The sequence below is a fragment of the Cheilinus undulatus genome, linkage group 3 (assembly GCF_018320785.1).
Source record: "Cheilinus undulatus linkage group 3, ASM1832078v1, whole genome shotgun sequence".
Classification (NCBI taxonomy): domain Eukaryota; kingdom Metazoa; phylum Chordata; class Actinopteri; order Labriformes; family Labridae; genus Cheilinus; species Cheilinus undulatus.
In genome coordinates, this window is record NC_054867.1 from 48442198 (window position 1) to 48466976 (window position 24779).

The window sequence follows — 24779 nt, forward strand, 5'->3', positions numbered from 1 at the left end:
AATTTGTGTTTTGAAGATAGAGATTGATAATTAAAGAGGAAAAATAACACTTTAAAATGTGTTTTAGGCAGATTTGTCGCTCAGATTGAAATGTTTGAATTATGATGTTTAATTAGCTTTACTTACATTCAGATATAAAGACCTAAAATCATTATTAGAATACAATCCATTGGCAGCTGGTTTGTCATTAGTGTAGATGAGGTTCCACCTGTATACAGTCAGCTTTACTCAGTACAGCTTGGACTACAAATACACCAACATAAACCAGAATAGTTCTCATTAATGTTGGAAACACGAACCCTGTGTATCAATTCTACTCTGAAATAGAAAGGACTTATTATGCAGCATTTATGCATCATTTAGACCTTCCACTTCATATTGCAAACTGGTCTGACATTGCTGTGGTTTACTTCAATTTGGCTTTTGTACCAAAGAATAAAATCTGCTCTATTTTGGGCAGCACTGTGATGTAAATGGAAAAAGGCAACCAATTTTATTTGCTTTCCAAAGCCCTTCTCACTCCAATCGATTTTATACAAATTGTGTCATACTCTTCCTGAAAAAGTCTTACCTTAGGTTGCACACACAGCTTGTATCAAATTTGATCTATTTTAATATTTTACAGTGGAGGAGATATAGTAAATATCATTTTTAAGATAGAATTTTGATAACTTCACCTAAAGTGGCCTAAAATACCCCCCCCCCACACACACACACTTTTATTCTTTATAGTGTTACAAGTTGTAGATCACAAAAGCAGTCTCAGGTCACTTTTGATATCAAACCATTAAAAAGCACAGCAAAAGCTCAACTCTATACATAGAATTTCAAGACTACATGATAATCTGGTTTACAATTTCAGATACAAAAGTAAGAAATGGCAGTAAAATCTGCCTGTGGGTAAGCAAAAGCATTATTCAGTGTCTTGAAATGAATTATATACTGGACTTACCAATTCTGATGACTCAACTCCTTTTAAGACATTTAACAAGTCAATTTAGATTTTCTCACTGGCAGATTATTGCTTTATCAGATCAACTCAGGCCTTACTTTTTGCTTCGCTTTTCCTGAAATAAAATGTTATGTAGACTTGTGGTAAATCTGACGTTTTTCTTGCAAGTCAAAAGCATGTCAGATCTGACTCAGTCAAAGTCAAATCTGTCTTTGATTTCTCTCAAAGGCAGGCACTTGTTCTCTTAAGATTTGTAATATGCATTTTTGCCAGTGCTGGTTTGAAGCTAATAGTCAATAATCATAGATGATTATTACACCTCCACACAAGGGATAGCCAAAGCTAGGAGCATTGGGATTTCAGGTAGTTTTCTTTTAACAAATTTTCGCCACCCCTGAAGTCTGGTGCAGCATCAGGTCCTGGTCATCCAGTATCCAGTGAGCTGGATCAGGCCTGGGAAAACTTGCCAGGTGGCCCTAGAAGTGCAGCTGCTGCTCTCGTATCCTGACCCTTCCCAACTCGACTCTACTTATGAAGTCAGCATACAACACACGTCTTGCCAATGATACAAAAAATGCACCAAAGAAGTCCAGCTGGCAGCAGTGGCCATCAGTTAGTGTCCAGGCCTCACAACAGTATAGTAAGACCTGGGGGACCAAGGAAAAAAAGACTCTGACTTTCGTCTGCATTATCAGATACCATGAGCGCCACACTGTCTTGCCTAGTAAACCAACTGCCCCATGTGCTGGGCCAAGTCAGCAGTTGATCTTAGCCTTGCAGTTAACAAAACAATAGATTATGCTGCTTGATGAACTGCTCCACCACTTCCATGCTCTCATCATTCACTTACATAGATTTGATGGCAGCATCCAAGGCATCCCCAAATGCCTGGATCTTTGTTATGGTGTGCATTTCCAATGCTCCAGCCTCCTCACTCAGCAAGGTAGGAGCCTCTACTATGACATCTACTGTACAGTCTCCACAAGGATCACAGCATCATCAGCAAAATCCAGTGATCTGGACATCGAAAAATGACATTCTTCAGTTCACTGCCCCTGTTACCCACCCTATTATCCAGTCTACACAGGTACAAAAGCACTAGGAGCTAAGACACACCCCTGACTTGCTCCAGATTCAACTAGGAAGAAGTCAGAGATGGAGCCAGCACTTCACAGCACTCTCTGTACTAGAATATAGGGCAGACATCAGCTGGACGAGTGAATGTGGGATCCCACGGAGCCCCAGATTCCTCCAGAGGGCATCCCTGCCTGCCAAGTTAAGCTGCGAGTTTGAGAGCTAGTCCACAAACAAGGCCATTTGGCCAAATCACAAGACCACACACCTGCTGTCACAGAGGAGATTCCATACACATGAGATCTCATAGAAACTTGTGCGATGAAACGTGACTTCAGAGACTTTCCTGATTAAACTTAAATTGATCAATTTGAAGTTAGGGAGGCTCTGACACATTAGGGAGCACTAAATAAATCCTATCTACACCACACACTTACAATTGACAATTGTAACTGACAATTAGTTGCTCAGAACAAGCTTCACATCAGGTCACAAACATCCATTTGATCATTTTGGGGGTATGGGCAAATCTGGACAAAAATCAGGTTCTCTGTGGAGCCAATCTCAGCGGTGTAGAGATCAGCACCTTGGACAGCTGCCATGCGACACCCCCATTCAAAAAGCCACAGAAACAAGGAGCAGCAGAGTAGAAATATTAACAAACATCAGCAGGAGTATTTGGCAAGAATCCCCTTCCTCTTGTTTTCTCCGGTAAACTGTCTGTGGCAAATAAGTCACACAATGAGCAACACTGCAAAGAAAATACCATAACAGAGTGAGAAACAGCCAAAGTCAGTCTGGCTTGTAGGCAAATTTGCAGAAAGTAGCTGGAGCGAGCTATAAAAATATACTCCACAGTTATAGAGCTACTCTCTATGACATGTAAATGCATTTGTGGAGCAGTAAAAATCAACAGGAGAGCAGTAAAGAAGAGCAGGCGCCATAGTTGGTGTTCTAATACCTCTCCTTACCAGCCTTATGCAACAATCATGCCAGTTTTAGCACATGGAGGATTTTTTTGGTCTAAATGATAGTCAGACTTATCAAAAAGCATTAGACACCCACACATTACTGATTTTCCCCCTCTTTGCCATTTTTAACACACATAGCACTTAGCACGTAGCACACACATACAAGAGTGTACCAGTCGTAAATCCAATGGTTGCTGGAGCTCTTGAGCAAAATGCGGTAAACCAGCAGATGTAAGAATGGTTTTTCCACTGAGAGACAGCTGATGTGACTTTTTTTTGTGTCTGAGACACACATGTTGGTCCATCATGTGGGAATTCAAGCTTAAACTGTTGCTAGAGACATTTTTAAACCATAAGAAGAGCTGCCAGGAGGATCGAGGTGAAAACCTCAGGCATATTTAGGAAATGTGAGAGAGCGAACAGGAAGGATCATGTCCACCTCAGGCCTTATGGACACTGAGGTCCAGACTGAGCCTTATCCCAGTATTTCAGCAGCTCTTTCATGGTGAAGACAACTTTTGTTGTCTTCATCACTTAGAAATCAATTTTAGCATTGATACTTTCATGCAATTTGTAAAAGCCCATATCCTCCAATTATTTTCTTCCACAAGAATGATTATTTTCTGTTAGCCATTAAAAAAGTTTGATAGCATAACAAAATTTAAAGAGGGGGTATTATGCCTTTTTTCAAGGCTTTACACCATCTCTCTGATACCTACGTAGTAGCTTTACGTGGTTTACAGCTCAAAAAAACCCTTATGTTTCTCACACTGGCGTCCTGAAAGACCCTTATTTTGACCTCCATCTGAAACACTTCGTTTTTGCTGCTGTCTCTTTAACACACACACCCCCCCCCCCTCCACGGACCTGCCATTTTTTTTTTTTTTTTTTTTTTTTGGACCAAAAATGAAATAAATTAAAAAATGAGCTGTTTTTTTAACCAAAAATGGAGAAAATGAGAAAAACGAGCTGTTACTCCTGTTTTCTGTTCTTGACCGAAAAAAAAAACCCAAAATAAAACAAACAAAAAAGCCGTTTTTTCCGTTTTTAGTTTTGGTCACAAAAAAAGAATAACATTTAAAAAAATGGGGTCCAGTTTTTGTTTTTTTCCAATTCAATTATTTTGTTTTCTTTATTTAATGGAATTGTTGAGGAAAAGTAAGTCATGTGACCATTGGGAAAGGTGAGCATTTCAAAATAAAAGCCTTCATGTCAAATCAAGAGCCATCTATTTTGTTTAGCATTATAAAAATAGTTATATATATATACATATATATATGTATATGTACATATATATATGTATATGTGTATATGTACTGTATATACAGTGCTGAACAAATTTATAAACCACCCTAACCATAACCAAAAGTAAGGTTTATGCCACAGCTGCCCTAAATTAACAACATTGGTAATTACCAAAATCATTTTTTATGTTTCTGCAATGGTTAATACACCAACATGTAGAAGATCTTTAACTAAAATGATATTTTTAATGCTAAAATATAATTATTATTGTTATCCATGAATTTCCAAATTTACTGATTTACAAAAAAAACCTGAAAAAATAGTAAAGCACATTATTATTTCTTGATTAATATGTCAAATTATAGTTATTTACTTGCATTCCTGAAGAGAAAAATGATTTTTAGTGGTTGAATGTTATGCTTGATTAATTTCTGACTTCTCAGAGAAGCCCAGTGAGCCGGCTTAAATTTGGGTCTAAAAAGGTGAATTCAGTTTGAAATTCCTCATTCCTTTTCAAAATGGTAAAATGTGGAGAGCTCACTGAAAATGAAAGAGTCTGCATTAAAGCCCTTTATGATGCAGCTGTGGCATAAACCTTACTTTGGGTGGTGGTCTAATACTAGTACATTTGTTAAGCACTGTAATTATCAGCAAATGCATGCTGTAAAAGGCCTGCTATGTATGGACCTGAATTCAGAATAAAGATAATAAAAAGGCAATTAAATTACAATCCATTAAACTGTCAGTATCTTTACAATTTAAATTATTTATCATACATTGTATAAAGAGCATTTTGGCCTATTATAATACTGTTGAACACAATGGATGGCTAGTTTTGACATGGAGACTTTTATGCTCACCTTTCCCAATGGCCACATGGCTTACTTTTCCTCAACAATTCCACTGAATGAATAAAACAAAATAATGGAATTGAAAAAAAAACAAAAACAAAAACAAAAATTGGACCCTGCTTCGTAAAATTTTGTGATTGATTTTTCAGTTTTGTGACCAAAAACGGCTTGTTCTTCCATTTTTTCATTTTTGGTCAAGAATGGAAAAACAGAATAACAACTTGTTTATATTTTTTTCCATTGTTGGTTTAAAACGGAACAACGGAAAAAATGGCTTGTTTTTTCATTTTCTTTCTATTTTTTAAAAAACGAAGAAAAAGAAAAACGGACTATCGAGAGTTTCTCTCATTTTTCAGTCTGGTTCCATCCAGGAAATGAATCTGCCAGAAAGTACACTGACCATAACATAACCTAACCTATTAATACTTACTAGGTTTCAAGTTTTAACTTTCAAGTACTCATAATTTATTTTTCATACAGAGCAGAAAGGGGAGATAGTCCAAAAAAATTAATTGTCAGTCACATCAGGAGTTCAAACAATATCAAATCTTTTTATGTTTTCTTTACATATTTAAGAAAATTAGTAGAAGATTATTGCAGAAAACTGGATCATTCAAAAGGGGTCACTATGTACCAGGATTAAAGACATAAATTAACATGACACATGTGATTAATAGCTAAAAGTCACACATTTACAAGAAAAACAGAGATTTTACAAGATACATGTCATAGATTAACAAGATTGCCATTAAAGAATAAAGTTGCACATTAACAGGACTACAGTCTTGAGCACCATGAGAATATAACTGTAAATTTATAAGAATTAATTCTTAAATATACTCAAGTGTGAGGGCACTCACCCTTGCTGCTCACTGAGACAGGTGAGGTAACCAGTTCAGCTCACCTGTAGAGTCAGGTGTGGCTGGTTAGCCTTGATTGTGACCAGGTGTGGGAAGCTTGTATTTACTCTTGGGCTGCATTGCTCCTTGCTGAATCATTATCTCACGTTCAGAGATAAGGAGAGCATCCCTTGTGGGGTTTTCTTGGGTATTTATTTGTTTGTGAGTTTAAAAATGTGCTTAAGCATTTTCAGAATCTTTTAGTGTGTGTGTAAGTGAAAAAAGTGATTACTTAGTCTTTCCAGTATTCTTAGTTCCCAGTCAGCTCCCCGGCAGTCGTTGTTTAATTTTTAGTTAAACATTAATAAAACAAGAGAAGACAGCAACCAAAGATAGGGACTCGAGTCGCACTTAAGTCGCACACACTGGTGACTTGAGACTTGACTCTGACTCGTCATTTGAGACTCCTGCACAAGCTTTGGTTTTTAATTTTTCCATCATGATCTCCTGTCCCCCTGTCACTCTTTCTCCTATCGTCCCTTTCTCTTTGACCGTTCATGCGTCTTTTACGCAGCAGCGTCAGCTGCTCTCCTCTCATCCTCGTCTGCTTTCATTCTGTATAAGAGTGACACACACAAACACGACGCTCACGCACACACCTACTCTGAAATGCACTCTAACATGTTGGTAGGGCAGACTCAAGGCTTCTATCTGTTTAGGGAAAAGCTTTCAGAATACTGGAGGATAAACAGCAGAGCTTTCTCCTCTTAAAGCTCCTCTCTGACCACGGAGGACCAGTGCGTCAGCGCTGTGTGTGTGCGCTCCAGCTGTGTGTGTCGGTGTCGCCTGCGTGAGCTGGGGGTGTGCCCTATGTTAAAAATCTAGTCGGTAAATATTCCCTTAATACTGTATGATTATGTTGAACAAATAATGTTAAAATCTCTGCATTTGTGTTGCTAAGAGAACATTACTTAAACATTTGACACGTCTTTATTTGCAGGGAATACAATAATTATGATGTTTATTGATCATTAACGGATATAAAAGGCGATAGAAGCTCTGAAACTTTGAGTGATGTTTGTTGAGGCAATGAGAACCAGAGACAGATGGATAAGAATTTTTAACAGGTAAATGAGTAACTCAGGAGTCCAGGAGATTTCAGCTGAATAAAGTAGTAGAGCTTTATCAAGAGGAGAGACAGAGGGAGAGGACAGCATGTAGCTACTGTATACATTTAAGTAGCTACAATAAATTAGGATAACAAAAAATAACAATAATGACAAAATCACCCCGCCAGTCAGGCATCTCAACAGGCATCCCAGATAGTTATGGTCATCCATATACTAGGTTACCCAGTCTTGTATTTGTTTTTCTTTTTTTTTTTTTTGCTTTTTTTTTTTTTGCTTTTTGTTTTGTTTTTTTGACCAGGCACTGATGCTGAAATGATTAAGGTTTAGGTCTGAGGGAGGGGATAAAATTTATGTAAGGATGCTGTATATTCTCCTGTCATCCCAGACCCATGTTTATAATGATAAAAATCAATAAAAATTAAAGCTGCAAGCAGCGATAACGGGCCCGCGTAACCCATTGCATGTCAAGGTGTTACGTGAAAGCGGATACATAGCAACCGTTGCATGCCAGCAACAAGGCGTGCTGCACCCATGGGTTATGTGAGCTTTGCAACACTCACAGTGTCATAGAAACAGAGGGTGATACCTGTCATTAATTTCCAGAGCTTGCAGTTATTTTGGCAGTAAAACTAATGGGAAGGAGGCATGCATCCTGAAAATTTTGAATGCAGCTCCAAATTATGAACAAATCACTGTATTGTCATTTTCACAGCTCCTCTTTCTGCCTTGCTTGCCTCAGCCACTGTTTCTCTATCTCTCTCTCCTGCATGCAGCCTCACTCCCTCTCTCTTGTGTGCACGCTCACTCCACAGGAGAAAAATGACAGAGTGGCTAAAAGCATTAACTGAATGTTCCAATCATTGGTGATAAAGATCGACCAGAGGAGCATAGATAGAGAGAGCTCAAGATGTGTACAAGACTTTTTCATCATTTTCGCCAATGCTTGTTTATCATTTACTCCTCCTCTCAAGTATGAAAATGGTCTTCAGCAGCAAAGATAAACTCATGGAGATGTGCAACACAAGATGTGAAAATGGTCTCCAGTAGCAAAGATTGTCAATCGTAGAGATGTTCTACTCTAGTATGAAAATGAAATGATCTTCAGCAGCAAAGATGATCATTCATGGAGATATGCAATTCTAGTATGAAAATGGTCTTCAGCATCAAAGATTGTCAATCGTAGAGATGTTCTACTCCTGATGTGAAGTCTCAGAGAAAGTGCAGCTAAATCAAGTCTGTGTGTTAGCTCAGTTGGGCAGGTAACTGCCTTGGAGTCATAAGGTTGTTGGTTCAAGTCTTCTGTGGGTTTTTGAAGCTGCTGGTTTAAATTACTGACTCAGGAGTAAAGAGGCCTGCCATAGAGTTGGAAGGTTGTGGGTTTGATTCTTGGTGCATTTTTAAGTCCAGTCCTCAGAAGCAGGGATCAGATTCTCTGAGAAACATGATCACCTCTGTGTCTCAGTGGCTTAGTGGAAAAGCCAACTGACTGAGAATCAGAAGTTCACAGGTTCAAATCTTATCATGGGTTCATCTATTTTAAAATTCTGAGTCCAAATATAGACTTCAGGAGACCTGGATTGGAGTTGGCCTTTCAAATCTAACCAATGTCCTTAAGTTTTCAAGATTGAGATGTGAAACACAAGATGTGAAAATGGTCTCCAGCAGCAAAGATTGTTGATGAAGGGGATGTTCTACTCAAGTATAAAAAATGGTCTTCAGCGGCAAAGATTATCACTCATGGAGATATGCAATTCTAGTATGAAAATGGTCTTTAGCAGCAAATATTATCACCCCTGGAGATGTGCAAGTCAAAATGTGAAAATGGTCTCCAGTAGCAAAGATTGTCGATCGTAGAGATGTTCTACTCTAGTATGAAAATGGTCTCCAGCAGCAAAGATTGTGGATCATAGGGATGTTCTACTCCTGATGTGAAGTCTCAGAGAAAGTGCAGCTAGTTTGAGCCTGTGTTTTAGCTCAGTTGGGTGGGTAACTATCTTTGAGTCATGAGGTTGTTGGTTCAAATCTGTGTATTTTTGAAGCTGCTGGTGTAAATCGCTGTCTCAGGAGGAAAGAGGCCTGCCATAGAGTTGGAAGGTTGTGGGTTTGATTCTTGGTGCATTTTTAAGTCCAGTCCCCAGAAGCAGACATCAGATCCTCTGAGAAACATGAACAGGTGTGTGTCTCAGTGGATTAGTGGAAAAGCCAACTGACTGTAAATCAGGAGTTCACAGGTTCAAATCTTACCAGGGGTTCATCTGTTTTAAAAGTCTGAGTCCAAATATAGTCTTCAGGAGACCTGGACAGGAGTTGGCCTTTCAAATCTAACCAATGTCCTTAAGTATTCAAGATTTGAGTCCAAATAAAGAAGGAAAAGCCCCTCTGAGGCTCTGCTGCATGTCTGGATCCACAGCCTAATGAGATAGTAGACTGACTCAGAGTCTGGAGGTTCCAGGTTCAACTCCCATCTTAGTCTCAATGAATTTTAAAGCCACATCCTGAACAATGAGGATAAATGCGCCAGGAGAAGTGATGGTAGCGTGAAAGGTATGGCGGCGGTGGCACAGAGGACTGGACTAGACCAGTTCTGCAGGGGATGCTGGGGTTCAAACCCCACTGTGGCCGGTACCTGGATCAAGGCATGCCTGATGGAGAAGGGGGGGGCGCGGTGCGGCGCCCCCCTGGGGAGCCATCAGAGATGTAAGTAGGGGGTTATGCAACAAAAATGCAGACACAGCAGGAGTTTTACAGGATGGAGTCTTTATTTGCATGCATGGATGATCACTGAACCCCTCATGAGGACTTCATCTCCACTGCTGTAGAAGCAGGAAATACTTACCACGGTCAGGGTACCAAAGTATCATTTATTCTGAAAGGGCATTTGAAAGTACGGAAATCAAGACAACGGACAACTTCACTTGTTTTTTGATTTGTGTCCAGAATCAAAAACAAGTGAAGTTGTCCGTTGTCTTGATTTCCGTACTTTCAAATGCCCTTTCAAAATAAATGATACTTTGGTACCCTGACCCTCCAGGCTCTCCAGGTCCTCTCTGGCCTGCTCCCTCTGCTCATTCAGCAGCCTGCACACAAAAAACCACATGAACTCACATTCCACATAAATAAACGTATGGATGAGTCCTTTACTCACATGGGTTTCTGCAGCTTTGCGTCCTTCTCCTACTCTTCAGTCTTCAGGTTGTTGTAGTCTGACATCAGCCTCTCCTGCTCCAGCAGCAGACCCTGGTTCAGACTGAGAGGAGAAGCTCGCTAAGCTCTGATTGGGCGCTTTTTAATGGCAGAGTAACTGTCTGGAGAAATGTCAACAAACCACATCAACATATATTCATTTTGTTCATTTGATTTCTGGAAATTCTGAAATGACAGACCTTTACATCAGTGGGTCCTAACCTTTTTTCTTTGGGGCCCCTCTACTCTAAACACTCTAAAGCCCCCCAGGACAATCTCTGAGAAATTAAACATCATTTTTAATTGTTTTATTGACTAAATCCCAGCATAACAGGCCTGCATAAATGAGTTCTCCATAAATATCTGCATATAAACTATCCATCATGACAACGGCATTTAGAGCCACCATAAGAATACCAAAATGTGAAGGTTCAGTCAGTTTTTAAGTAAAATCTCAAACATTTCTAATTTAACAAGTCATAAATTTACCAGAAAAAGAAAACTGGAAATTTACGTCAACTAAAAGGTAGAATGTTTTTTGTCATTATAAAATCCAAAAGAGCCATGGAAAAAGAAAATGACAAGAGTAGAAGCTGTTCTCCTTCCATAAGTCCTACAGTTGATCATCTAATCAGCTCTTCTTTTCTTTTCTTTCACCATTTTTGTACCATATTTTTGTCAGTTTTTACAATTTAAGTCACTTTTCACATCGTTTTTTTAGCCCATTCTGCCACTTTTTGCCCCTTTCTGTCACTTTTCACCATTATTTTACCACATTTTTGCCACTTTCTGACCATTTTTGTCATCTGTAACTCCTTTTTTATGTTGCTTCTCACCCATTGTTGCTACTGTTCACATAGTTGTTGCCATTTAATGCCTATTTTTTTCGCCTATTCACCAATTTTTTGCTGCTAATAGCTGTTTTAGTCACTTTTCATTCATTTTTGCATCTTTTTGCCTATTTTAGTCACTTTTTACTATTTTTACCACATTTTTGCAGCTTTTTGCCCAATTTACTTACTTTTATCTATTTTTACCACATTTTTGTTGCTTTCTGACCATTTTTGTCATCTGTAACTCATTTTTTATGGGTTAGAGCTATTCTAATTTTGCACCTTCTTACCAATTCTTTTGCTGCTATTTTACTTTTCAGTCACTTCTCACTATTTTTTTTAACCACATTTTTGCCGCTTTTTGACCATTTTAGTCACTTTTCATTCATTTTTACTATATTTTTTCCACTTTATGACCATTTTTATCATCTGTACCTCCTTTTATAATGTCACTTCTCACCCACTTTTGCCACTGTACACACGTTTTTTTGCCATTTTATTCAAATTTTGCACCTTGTGACCATTTTTTGCTGCTTTTGGTCATTTTAATCACTATTCATTCATTTTTACCATATCTCTGCATCTTTTTGCCCATTTAAGTCATTATCCACTATTTTTTAACCACATTTTTTCAGCTTTTTGCCGTTTTAGTCACTTTTCACTATTTTATACCACATTTTTACAGCTGTTTGACCATTTTAGTCACTTTTCATTAATTTTTACCACATTTTTGCCTCATTTTGCCCGTTTCAGTCATTTGTTACTTTTTTTCCCCCACATTTTTGCAGCCTCTGACTATTTTTATCATCCAAAACTCCTTGTTTTATATCATTTTTCCCCCATTTTTGCTACTTGTCACCTAGTTGTTGCAATTTAATGCCTATTTTTCGCCTTTTCACTAATTCTGTTTCTGCTTTCTGACCATTTTTGTTATCTCTTACTCATTTTTTGACACTTTTTCTTCCAGTTTTTGCCAGTTTATTCCAATTTTGAAACTTTATACCATTTTTTTCTGCTTTTTGATCATTTATGTCTCTTTTAATTGATTTTTGCCACTTTTCACCACTTTAATTGTGGCTATTGCAAAGGTATTTTTCAACAATTTGGCTCTTTGGTTGAGCAGTTTTCAGTTACTGGTCTAAATAATTAGTATACTTATTTTACTGCAGACTTTGATTCAAATATCTCACGCCATGTGTTTCTTCTTATGTCTGTTCTCTCTAATGTCTTTAAAAATGTAGTTGGATTTAAAACAGTCAGACTTACTCTGTGAGCTTGTCCAGCATCCTCTGCTCATCTTCGATCTGGTCTCTCAGTGGGCTCAGCTGTTTGTGGTGAGACTCTGTGGTTCTCCAGCTGCTCCTCCAGAGTTTTCTGTGCCACACAGACACAAAAACATTCAGCAATTTCACATTTCTGTGACAGAGATTCTCAGTGACGTGTTTCCTCCTCACCTTTATGTCCCTGTCCCCATCGTGTCTGCCGATGTCCTCCTTCTCCTTCTCCTCTCCTGACATCTCATTTGTTTTCTCTGATGAAAAACAAAGAGGAAAATTCCATCAAGTTAACCTGTTTTTACTTGAGTGAAGATGTTTTAATGGTTAATATAAATGTGCGAACCGTGAGCCTGCAGCTTAGCGAGCTCCTTGGTCAGAGCGTCCTGGCTCTCCTCCAGCTGTCTCTTCTTCTGCTCCATGTTCTGCATGTAGTCCATCAGAGACTTGATCTTGGCCTGGTGCTGCACAGACCACACAAAAATGTGCTGTTTGTTTGTGCTGCTCACTTCCTGCCAATGTTTATATGTTCCCATTTTTTAAATATCTATTTATTTACTTACACTAGGAAGCAACCCGACTTCATCTGTCCACACAAACATTTGTGTGTCAGCCATGTTTGTCTGTTGACACCACCAGGAGGAAGGAAAGGTGTGCATGCATGTGTTTCATTGTCAGTCACACTGCCAACTACTGGCCTGGCATGCATACTACAGCAGTTTCAGGCACATTAGTGGATCTGATTGACATTTAAACACCAAACCTTGAAAAACAAAACAAAACAAAACAAAACAAAACAAAAAAAAACAAAACAAAACAAAACAAAACAAAAAAAAAAACAAGAAGAAAAGGGATTCTGTTCTCAGAGGATAGTTATTGTGTAAAAATGGCTGTATAGTGATAATCATGCTAAATGTGCTGCTTTTTGACCACAAAAATAAAAATGGCAGACTTCCTGTTTGTTTTACGGCATGGGTCTGAAAGGCTTTTTTGTAGAACTTAAAATGATGTATAAGCTCAAGAATTTACAAAATCCTTGGATAATCCTGCTGTAGGGGCTGAATTCTCAAATTACTGCAGGGGGCATTACTGAGCCAAAAAGCCATGCCCACCAACAATCATCCGATCATTCACCTCATTTTGCTACTGGGTGTTTTTCCGCCAAATTTCATGGCTTTACAACTTTTGTAAGCACTAGATAATTCTACTTCCTGTTACATGGCGAATGAAAAATAGTCACCGCCACACCATTTTAGGTAAGGACTCTTGATCTTCAAATTTGAGTAATATCAACCTTGAGGAATGTGCCTGGGCTAATTTCAGCAGGATTTGGCCAATCTTGTAATAAATGGAAATTTTTTAGTGAGCATCAGCCACTTTTATCACATGATGAAGCATTTCAATTTAAGGGGCCGTCATGGCCACGCCTTTCAACTACTGAGAAAATCCCAAATAACTTTGGACCTAAGACATCTCTTCTTGTTCTACACCAAAGATCAAGTAGTTTGGATAAACGCCCTCAGACGAGTTCGCTCAAATACAACCCCTAAAATATGGCTTGTTTTACCAAAAAATTTAAATGGCCGACTTCCTTTTTTTTTTTTTTTTTTTTTTGGGTCCTGACATGACACATCTGCTCACATATGTTCAAAATCCTAAGTTAAACCTGCTGGGGGGGGCTGAATTTTTTAAATGTTCTAGGGGGCACCATTGAGCCAGTAGGCCACGCCCACCTACAAAATGAACATCAATCATATAAGAATGCCAATGAGATTTTTTGGTTTTGCCAAGATTCATTGCTTTAGATGTCTTATAACCATTTGAAAAATCTACCTCCTGTTTCATGGCAAGCAAAATATTGCCATGGCCACTCCCTTTAACGTAGACGTTTGAACATTGTATATGTGTAAGGCCAACTCCTTGGGAACTGCCTGATTGAATTTCAGAATGATCTGCCCAACCATGTAGGTACTGCAATGTGAAATTCAGGAGTAATGGCTTTCCAGTTGCCAGAGGGTGGCGCTACATAATTTTTTTAAATTTCAAGTATGGATGTGTTCTGGTCTGGACTGTTATCAAGTAAATGAAATCTGTCTCAGATATGACCATGTATACTAGAGTTATGACTGTTTAAAACTTTTTGGTGAGACAAAATGGCGACTCTTGACTTTGTCGCCCCGCCGAGTCCACGCCCTCTGACAAAAAGTCAATTTTATTTTTCACATAGCTAAATCCACTTCTTTAGTCCATCCTGACACCATTTTGAAGGGGATATCTTGGATACTTTTTAAACTGTGGCTTGCACCATTAACCTTGAAATTTCCTGTCACCACTAGGTGGCACTCTGATCTGTTAAAAATCTGACCATATGAATGGATGCAGGCCATGACTGTTAATATTCCTGAGCAATATGAGTCCAATTGGACAATGCACAGCTGAGTTAAACTACTTCCTGTTTACCAAAGAAATATGCAAATTTGAGGGCTTGCCGTGGCCACACCTTTCGACTAATGAGAAAACCCTGAGTAACTTTTCATCAGCCATGTCTCATGTAGCTCTGTGCCGAAGTGTAAGTCAATCTGGTGAAATCCCTCAGTGGAGTTAATCCAGATATGACCCCTGGAAAAGGCCAAAAACAGCCCCTTTTTTGCATATTTATTCAAAATGGCAGTTTTCCTGCTTTTTTGTAGATACACAAAATTACACAATTATTATTATTATTATTATTACAATTAAAAATACACACAAAATTTGATGAATCTACAACAAAGTCAAAGGAGGGAGCTTTGAAAACTGTTAGGGGGCGCTATTTTTGCAATTCTGACTTTTCATGTTGGAGACCTAAAAAATATCAAAATTTTCACGAGCCCAGATGTACGTGCAAAGTGTCCTGCAAATTATAAATGTTAAGGGCCTCAAAAGTCCATGCAATGACGGCAAATGCGTAAGTAAAACAATCCTAGCAAATACAATTAGGTCCTCGCACCACTTGGTACTTGGGCCCTGATAACGGAAAAATAAATAAATACATGGATAAATGTTGTAAATCAAAAAAGGTATCGTTATTGTTGGAGATACAGACTGTAATTTCACAAAAATAAAAGCACAATGACAGTCTAGGTATAAACGAAGTGTTACAAGTGGAAGGTTAAAGTTAAGTGTTTCTATCTAATCAGTGCTGTATCTCAAAAGCAGATGACTTTGAACAGAAGTTAGTAAATTCTTTTCATAAAGTTAGTTTAATGTGATTATCCACTTTCCAAACTTTCGCACAAAAGATCTGCTGTTTTTCTGAAGTGACCTTTCAAATTCAAACATCAAATCAGAGAGAAACTACTATTTTATGTGTAAATGTGTAACTTTAACCTCATGACTAATCTTTTATGTATGTTTTTCTTTAATGTGGCCCTGATACTCAATAAGTATTGCGCTAAGTCACATATAAGTGAAATTAGGTAGCCTTGGGTGCTCTGAGCCTTACTAAAACCATCACTCTACCTTCTACAAGGCAGCCACACTGGATGCGTGTGCTTCCTGACAGCTTTGTTCCAGTGAAATAGACCTCTACATCTGATATACATTGTCTCTGAGAGGATTTAAGTCATTACATGTGGGAGGGCTCCCTTTATGTTTATAGTTGAACATCAGATATCACAGCTTAACAATGGCTGTCTCCTTCAATAGTCTCTATGTATTATTCAAACGGCTGCTCAGGGTGAATAACTACCCAAACGTGCGCCTCTGATCATCTGAAACCTCTGTCTGAATATAAACTTGTCTTATCTTCATGGTTAATGCGTTGCCACCTATTAAACATGTTTCCATTTTGACCGATCTAATTGCTCAGGTACAATTGGATTGATTTTAATGATCTCTATCACTCAATCTGAATGGCTCTCGTGTTCACAGTCTCGTGTGAGGAATCTTTATCAAGACAATCAGATCTGAAAAAGCTTTTACACTTCCATTAGTGAAATGGGAAAGGCTGAGCGCTGCAAAGTACTGACGGGGAAAGATTATGATCAACAGTGAGGTCCTGAAGTTAACAAATTCTCGTCACTGTCATAATTTAAAAGCAAGAATTCAATAAATGTTTGGAGAAGAGGAAACAGGAAGGGATTACTTTGCATGGCCTTCAAATGAAATGATGAGTCTGATAGAAATTTATAGACATTTATCGACAGAACTCTAACTCAAACTGGAAGCTACTAATATGTCAGACTGAACAGATTTGATATGCTTTTGCTCCTTTTGCAAAATAGGGTAGTCTGCAAAGAATGATGTGGTTTTAATGACGAGATACACAACTTTTTATCAAGTCTGACTTGTTTGTATTTTGGGATAGAGCAGGTGAAAATGCATGGAACAAACCATTACATTTTTTTTAATTGTGATTAATCTCCAAATTTCTTTAGTCAATTGCAATTACTTTAACTTTTAATGCCACTTTGGAATTTCCCTATTTTGCATTTAAAATGGCTTCTGTTTCATTTTGGATTTTTGTAATGTCTTAACCTGAGGTTATATTGAAATACAGAAAGGAACATAGGGGAGAATGGTGATTATGACATGATGGAAAGGAGAGGGAACTTATTTTACACCAGTGTGGCTCCAAGCAGACGCTGCAGAGGTTTAACCACAGAAAGGTACAGTTAAGCATGTGATTTCAAAAGTTATTATGGATCTTGATTAATCATGATTAATGCATTAATCTGGACAGCACTTAAAAGTATGTAGCATAAGTATGGCTTTTACACCATATTACTGCACTTTGAGTTCCTCATAAACAGTGTAAGGTATCGTTACTTCTAAAAGTAACTCATTGGATTACTGCATTGCCGGATGAGAAATCGAATGCATTAGAGTACTTTTGTGTTAAAACCTGTTGACTCGTTCACTTTTCGGTTATAAAAACAGCTACAGGCTAACCTTGCAAAGCAGATGAATTTGCCAGCCTCCATCTCTGTCACTGGGTAAACCCATCCTGAAAACCTCCAAATCACATTTGTGCTGAACTGAACACTTTTTGGACCAATCAGCATCTTTATAGGAGAACCAGTCGGTCGGTAGCTAAGGGCGTGGTTTTGTTGTACTCAAAGCTATTTGCAATGGCTGCCTCCACTGCGGTGATTACCTCCGATGTAGCTTTAGTATAGCATCAGTTTAACTAAGACTTGACCATGTTACTGCATGAAATAAAGGGTAAAATACAGTAAAAGCTTTTCATAATGGGAAAGATGTTTTTGCTATTCTTGCTAACCTGCTTCAGCATGAGTTTGTGAGAGTTACAGGGTGGTAGCTAGTTGTGTGAGTGAGTATATACAGTGACGGCTAGTGGAGTGATTAGCTCAGATTTAGCCACAGCCGCACAATTGTCAGAAATAAAAGAGAGGTAGAGAGCAGCACTGAAAGCTTTTCATGACAGAAAAGATGTTTTCACTCTTCTCCCAGTCTGCTTCAACATGAATTTGCGTTACGAGGTATGAGTGGGGCCTGTCGGTGTGTCCTATAGGTGCTGCCATGGTGGCTATTAGTTCAGATGCAGCTGTGCCAAAGTAAAGTAAAGTCTTACTTTATTAATCCCCGAAGGAAAATTCACAGTTTACACTCTATTGTTTTACACGCTACACACACATAGACAGAGTGATGGCCTTGCTGCTCTCGTTGAAGCGCTGCCGTGAGCTGTTGGGGGTTCAGTGCCTTGCTCAAGGGCACTTTGACAGTGCTCAGGACATAATCAGGCACCTCTCCAGCTACCTGGCCAAGGCCCAGATATGCTCCGACTGGGACTCGAACCGACGACCTTCCAATTTCCAGCCCGATTCTTACTACTGCCGCCCCCCAGTGCCTCAAGTGCCCCAAAAGTGGCTGTTTAATCGGAACTGGACCTCATTTTCCTTTAAAACTAGTACTAAGAATCACACCGAAAGCTTTTGCTTGTGGAGAAAATGTTTTTTCACATCTACTGACCAGCCCTGGCATGAAATTTATTCACAGAGGAGCTCTTCCCTTCACAAATACAGCAGCGGTAGCCTGTCAGCTCAGAAGAAATACATGCGCACAAGCTCATGTTGTCTTTTTGCTCTGATTGGCCGATTACAAATGTGACAGAACGTTCCTCCAATCACCTTCCAATAATTTTTGAAAAGTCCTGTCCTTCCCAAATGTTTTCCATGGGAGCTTTCCCAGATGAATGTGAAATAAATCCAGCAGCAGATATATGAGACAGTCTATCTGGTGTGTCATGTTAAAAACCACGGCCTATGGAAGGTAAAAACGTCTTTAAGAGGGGAGTTTTAACTGAACAGAGTTGTCAGTTTGGAAAAAAGATGAAGCATCAGGGGTGGGCAGAGCAGAACAGCATGTCTCTATTCCTTATCTCCTGTTTTTTCTTTTGATTAATTGCCCCCTGGTGGTGGAGCTGACATAGTCTGTTTTTGAAGGTAGGAGTGTTTATATATTGAACATATTTCCATCTGCTCTTAAGAAATTAAATTGAAAACATTGTTAAAAGGCCAGACTCCAGGCAGGGACTTTTTTCCCCTCAACATAGCAGTCATTTTCCTGCTCAGACTGGCAGCTCTGAGGCTCTTACATGTTGCAAATGCTCATTTTCAAAGAGATTACAACACATATCTGTCAGAGGCAGAATTGCATGGATATTATGCATGGGGAGAGGGACACAACTCACAAGTGTGCCGGTGGGGAATGCATTGCAGTGTGCCTGAACCATCAGCAGAGATTATGGGTGACTTCTTTAAATGGGACAAGACCAGGCTTGCGGGGTTGACCAGGTTGGAACCAGCTGTGGACGTGCTTTAGCTGCACAATTTGGCTTTATTTGCTGCAACTCACATAGATAAAGAAAAATAAAATATCTTTGTCAGCCACGAGTATTTCCTGAAGCTGTGTGGCCTCATATGATTCACTCAAAAGACTTATAGCCTGTCATGGCCTTGCAGAGCAGCATAGTCATGCCACACACAGGCACTCACAGGCAAACCACTGTGAACACAGTTTGGCATGAGGGATGGAGAAGGGTCACTTTTAATACCCATTTTACACAAGAAAAGCTTTTAGGACTGCACCCTAATTAGCAAATTGTTACCTAAATGTAAAATTACCTTCAATTTAGGCACATTAAACTTCATAAAATACACCCAAAATCAAACGCTTTCAGTTAAAGGACACATTTGTGAAATAATGGTTTAATTTCCCTCTTAAGGCGGCTCTGTTTGAAAATTGTTGATGAGAGGAAAAAGAGGATGAAAGCTAAACGAAACGTCTACTTTTCATCTAGCAATTACAGCAAAGAAATCTGTAATTTTTTGCCTTTTAAAGTTCACTGAGCAGTTGAGATTCCGACCTCTGAATTCCTGCCCACATCTTGGATTCGGTAAGAAAATCAAAGCGATGTGGTTTGGCAAAGCATAGCAGAGCCTCCGCATTCAGGGGGGAAGGTGGTGAAAGTGCTCATGAAGCAAAGGCAAAACCAAAACCCACTCATAAACTTAAAAAGGCTGGATTATCCTAATGTGATTGCAAACACGGGCTAATGAAGACATGATGGATTAAGTCAATTAGTCCAACTTCAACTTCATAACCACTCTGAGCCAAAGTCAAAGGCCTGCTGATAGCAAGAAAGCATGGGAGGGAGGAAAAATAGCCAAACAAGGCAAATGGATCCAAGAAGAAAGCATGCAGCTTTCTTATAAGATAATGATAACAACCACTAACACTTTTTGTTGCTTACCTGCTTCCTGCTCCTCAGGCAAAAACTCCTTCTGAGGATCTCATGTCTATTTATACTTCCTGGTTATACCATGTTTCAGGAGCCTGGGGGGAGTTTGTTATGAAACAACAACAACTGGTGCTAACCTGAGGGGAATGGTGACATAGATTTTGTGTTAATATTGCATAATGGTGGGTGAGCAGGATTACAGAAATTACAATAACTGTGGGACCAAATTTTGACTTGTGTGTGGACATGGAAGCTCTTCTAGTGGGCCTGGAATTTGAATGACTTTCTAGCATCTCTAGAGATTAAATCCACAACAGTAAATCCAATATTTAACGTCTTTTTGTCCATATTTGATTGCTTCTAGAACCTGTTTAGCGTTGGAACTGCAATATTGTATCACACAATGCTTTGGGACGGGCTGTGACAACAAATGGCAGGCTGCTCCATCATTGCTTCATGCTTTGTTAAACGGTACATCTCAACTTGTAGATCATGCTGGAGATGACCTGAGTAGCTCATAATGGAGAAATAAAAAGAGAGAACCTGTGACGTATCCCTCTGCGTCCCTGCAGACAGGAAGTGCTTTTCATAATGGCTTGATTACAGCCAATACAAAAATTGCAAGGACTAAGGAGAAAAAAGGGGGAGGGGGGACTTTTTTTGGTCAAAAACTTATCATTTTGGTCCCTAAGAGATGGGAGAACAAGTCTTAACTGTGTCACACATATGTTTAGGTTTTTTTGTTTTTTTGTTTGTTTGTTTGTTTGTTTGTTTTTTTGTCTTTATAGTCCAAAGACTTTTTAAAAAAATTCAAGTGAAAATTCAAGTTGCTGTAGCATACGTATTTTTAAAGCCCAAGTTATCCTGAAAAGAAAGGTGTTTGGAGCTTGACTTTGCACCACAGTGTTGATGGTTTACAAGCTTTTGTGAAAATAAGTCCAGGGAGACTAAATGGTTAAAAGATAGCTTAGGCCTTGAAGGGTTAATACTAGCATCTAGCACACCAAACTGCTGATTTAGAGAAAAGATTTATTAACCTGACACACCAGATGGATGTTGGTTCACACATCTATCTGGTAAAGCTCCCAAGGGCGGCATTTGGGAAAGAGCAGAGCCTCTGGAAAAAAAACTCTGAAGGTGATTGGATATATGTTCTGTCTGTCACATCTTTACGGGCCAATCAGAGCAAGAAAACACGCAACGTCATAGCCCCAAACCGAGGTGCGACACTACCAGCGTGTAAACTCCATAGAGAGCTGCATAACGTGATCCATTACTGTAGACATGTCAGTACATGACTTTTGACGTTTTTGAAAAGAAAACATCTCAATGCTTTTCTCCTCTTATAACGAAGAAATGTCAACTCCTGATGAAACTAGCAGCATCCACGCTAATGTCTTGCGCTATAATTCAAACTGGCCTCTTCTTGCTGCTTGCATACATCCCAAATCTGCCGCGCCCAAAAGTACTGACCCCCCACCCCGTCGCTGATTGGTCCTGTAACTTTCTAACCGGCCCAAACAGTTCAGACGGGAGCTTTGCAAGATGGATTCGCCAGTGAGAAACACAGAAACTTGCAAACCCAATCTGCTTTGCAAGGTAAAGTCACCGCAGCACACATATTCTTAAAGAACAAGTTATCCTAAAAAATATAGATGTTTGGAGCTTGACTTTGCACCACAGACTTGCTGTTTTACAAGCTTTTTTATGACAAGTCCAGGTGAGACTAAATGGTTATAAAATAGCGTAGGGCTTAAATGGTTAATGCTAGCATCTTGCACACCAAACTGCTGATTTAGAGAAGAGATTTATTAGATATGAAGAAGATATGACCTGTCTTCATTGTCAAACATGAGAGAAAATTATGCTATTGTGAAGGTCTTACACCAAAAGAGGTGAGAAATCAGCCCTGATTTTTACAATCAGTGCATCTCTTAATGTACCGTTATATTAAAAAAAAAACAGCCTAAAGTTTTTCACATAGATTTATAGAATGATCAGTACTTACATTTTGTTTTTTGGACTAAAATGATATTGATTTTAAGGAAAAATTCAACTTATAAAGGTGGGTATAGTAGGTATATGAGCTATAATGACACAAAGATCTTTTCAGCTGTGTATAGAGAGTGAATTTTTCAACGTTCTGAGGGTAATTTGTTCAGTAAACCTCAAATAAATCCTCATGCACCCACATCATGTCCTGTGTGTTCTAGGGTTGATTTACCGGGTATTTTTATTCTGTTTTTGTCTTTCTTATTCATATAAACCTGCTCTCTGCAGTGATTCTCAAACATGTCTGACACCTCATTTCTTGGCTCTCTGACAAACAAGTCTGCTCAGTTGTTTGCTGGTTCTGTCTGTTTTATTTATTTCCTCTGTGGATAGAAAAAAGGTGTTACGAACGTGAACCAGTGCTAGCTGTGAGACTGGGGGTTATTTTGGACCAGCAGACTGCAATAAGTACATTTAAGACTAATAGTCAAACAGTAAAGCTACGAGATTAAGGCTGCAAACATCACACAAGAGAACATTTACACTGTGTCTGAATCACTGTGTCACAGCAGAGCTGAACACCAGAACATCTGCTCTTGTGATGCTTCTGTCTTCTGCACCAGTGTCAGGATGTGGCTGAATAAGAGAAACACTTCCCAGTATGATGCTATCAGCTTAACGGCTCTGCAAACTGCATCCTCCACAATGATCATAAAGTTAATTAAACACCTGTCCAAGTAGTTACAACAAAATCTGAGCATTATAAACTTCATGGAGGCAGGATTTATTGTAAAATTATTCTTGGACTGCTTCACTTTTTGCTGGCTGTGGAGTATAAAGGAAGCATTGCTTTTTCGGGTCTGCGGTTTCTCTGCTCTGTTGCTCAAATCAATCTCAGCTTCTTTATTTTTAACTCCACCAACACTGCACGGGTCTGGGAAATAATGAGCTCTTCCTCTTCCTAAAACATCCCACTCATTACATTTGGAAATAAAATGTAACAGAATTAAACATCCTATGTCCAGACCAGGGCTGCATGATGGTACAGTGGTTAGCATTCTAGCCTCATGCCGGGAAGGTGTCTGGTTCAAACTACTGTCAAACAGGACTTTTTTGCACATTCTCCTTGTGCATGCGTGGGTTACTCCAGCTTCCCCCCACTTCCTATCTAAAGTAAAATTTACAGATGAAAAGGGATGCAAAATGAAAGATGGGTCCCTAAGGACTTGGTTCTGTATTTTTCAAAACCTGAAAATCAGTGCCCTCAAGCTACCCCCAAAGCTCTCTGGGATAGCTTACTCCACAGAACCAGGAAGGCTACTTTTGATATTGACATGTTTGCTATTGTCATGATGCCAAACTCAAGAAAAACTGCCTTAAAACAGCACAGCTGGAGTTTTATGACCAGCTTACAACTAACCACCGAGATCACGATGCGTGCTGCTATCTGAGGCCGGCCACACACTAGATGATTTTTTTTTTTTAATCTGGAACAATTTTTAAACTGTGAGAGACCACAGACTTCAGGACAATTTCCAAAGATTTTTCATCTTTAACCCTCTAAACGCACACACTAGACGACTCAGCCAGACTGTCAGATCACTGGAGACCACACACCTGCCAACCTGCCTACAACCTCGCGTGATCACGTGACTTAAAAAAAAAAAAAAAATGCTGATGTCTGTCATTGCCGTCTTGCTGTCTCTCCACAACAGGCTGCCCTGGCATGCGTTACAGGTGAAGCAAAAATCATAATACAAGGGAAAGACTCAGGATGAAATCATGGCTGAAATTAAGTTAAGGTTGTGTACATGGTTGTGAGCGGTGAAAGTACGTATGATCTGGCTGTGACGCTACACAGTCTGCTCGCTCTCATTGGTTGTTGTGGGTACTCCGTCAGCAGCACTACAACCTAGAATCAGGATTTTGGAGGCCAAGATGCGATTTGGAGCAGTAAAACAATCGTGTTCACACCACAAGCGGACTACTCAGACAAACAGTCGTTTGCGACGAGGCTCCTCTCGGGATACGCCCCCACGATCATCGGGGGAGGCAAGTCTTGCCCCAAATTGAGCTTAAAATCCTATAGTGTGTGGCCGGTCCAAGCAAAAATCTCAAGATTTTACACCGACTTTTGAATTTCGTCTGCAATTTTGCAAAAGATACCAGCATGCACACATGTGCATGGCAAACGGAGCATGCTCCACTACATACATTTCATCTAGTGTTTTTATAAAAAGCTTAAAGTCTTAAAAAGACCAGGATGTTTATTACAGGGATGCTGGGAAGAAGAATTATTTTTATTGTTGGTCACTGGAGTCCCATCAGACAATTAATCAAATGACATTTTTAGCTCTGTTTTCCTCTTCTAGAGCTGTATAAGTGCTCTCTTTTCCTCCCTCCTCTTTTCCACAGGCCATTTGAGAAATAAAATTCAAAACTCATTACACAGAATATGCTGTAATGTTTTCAGTGCTTTTAAACGGATAAAGAAAGGATGTAAATATTCTGTTTCATATTGTGCAACAATGGCAAGCTCTTTTTAGCCATAAACATCGGTAGGACGCTTATGAAAAGTCAGACCACTTTAGATAAAAACATAATTGTGAAAAGAGGACAAAAAATGTCAAAAAGCAAAAAAATGGTTAAAATGGGCATAGAGAAACTATAAATGTGGGAGGAAAGTGGCAATAA

General features: G+C 39.1%; 1 protein-coding gene across 1 annotated transcript in view; it reads right to left on the bottom strand.

The window, feature by feature from the left end:
- igsf21a (immunoglobin superfamily, member 21a) overlaps nucleotides 1–5991 on the bottom strand; it is a 521040-nt gene extending 515049 nt beyond the window's left edge. Inside the window, exon 1 of the mRNA XM_041783290.1 lies at nucleotides 5954–5991. The gene's annotated coding sequence lies outside the window, so the exon portion shown is untranslated. The remainder of the gene's footprint in view (nucleotides 1–5953) is intronic.
- Between the last annotated feature and the right edge of the window lie 18788 nt (nucleotides 5992–24779).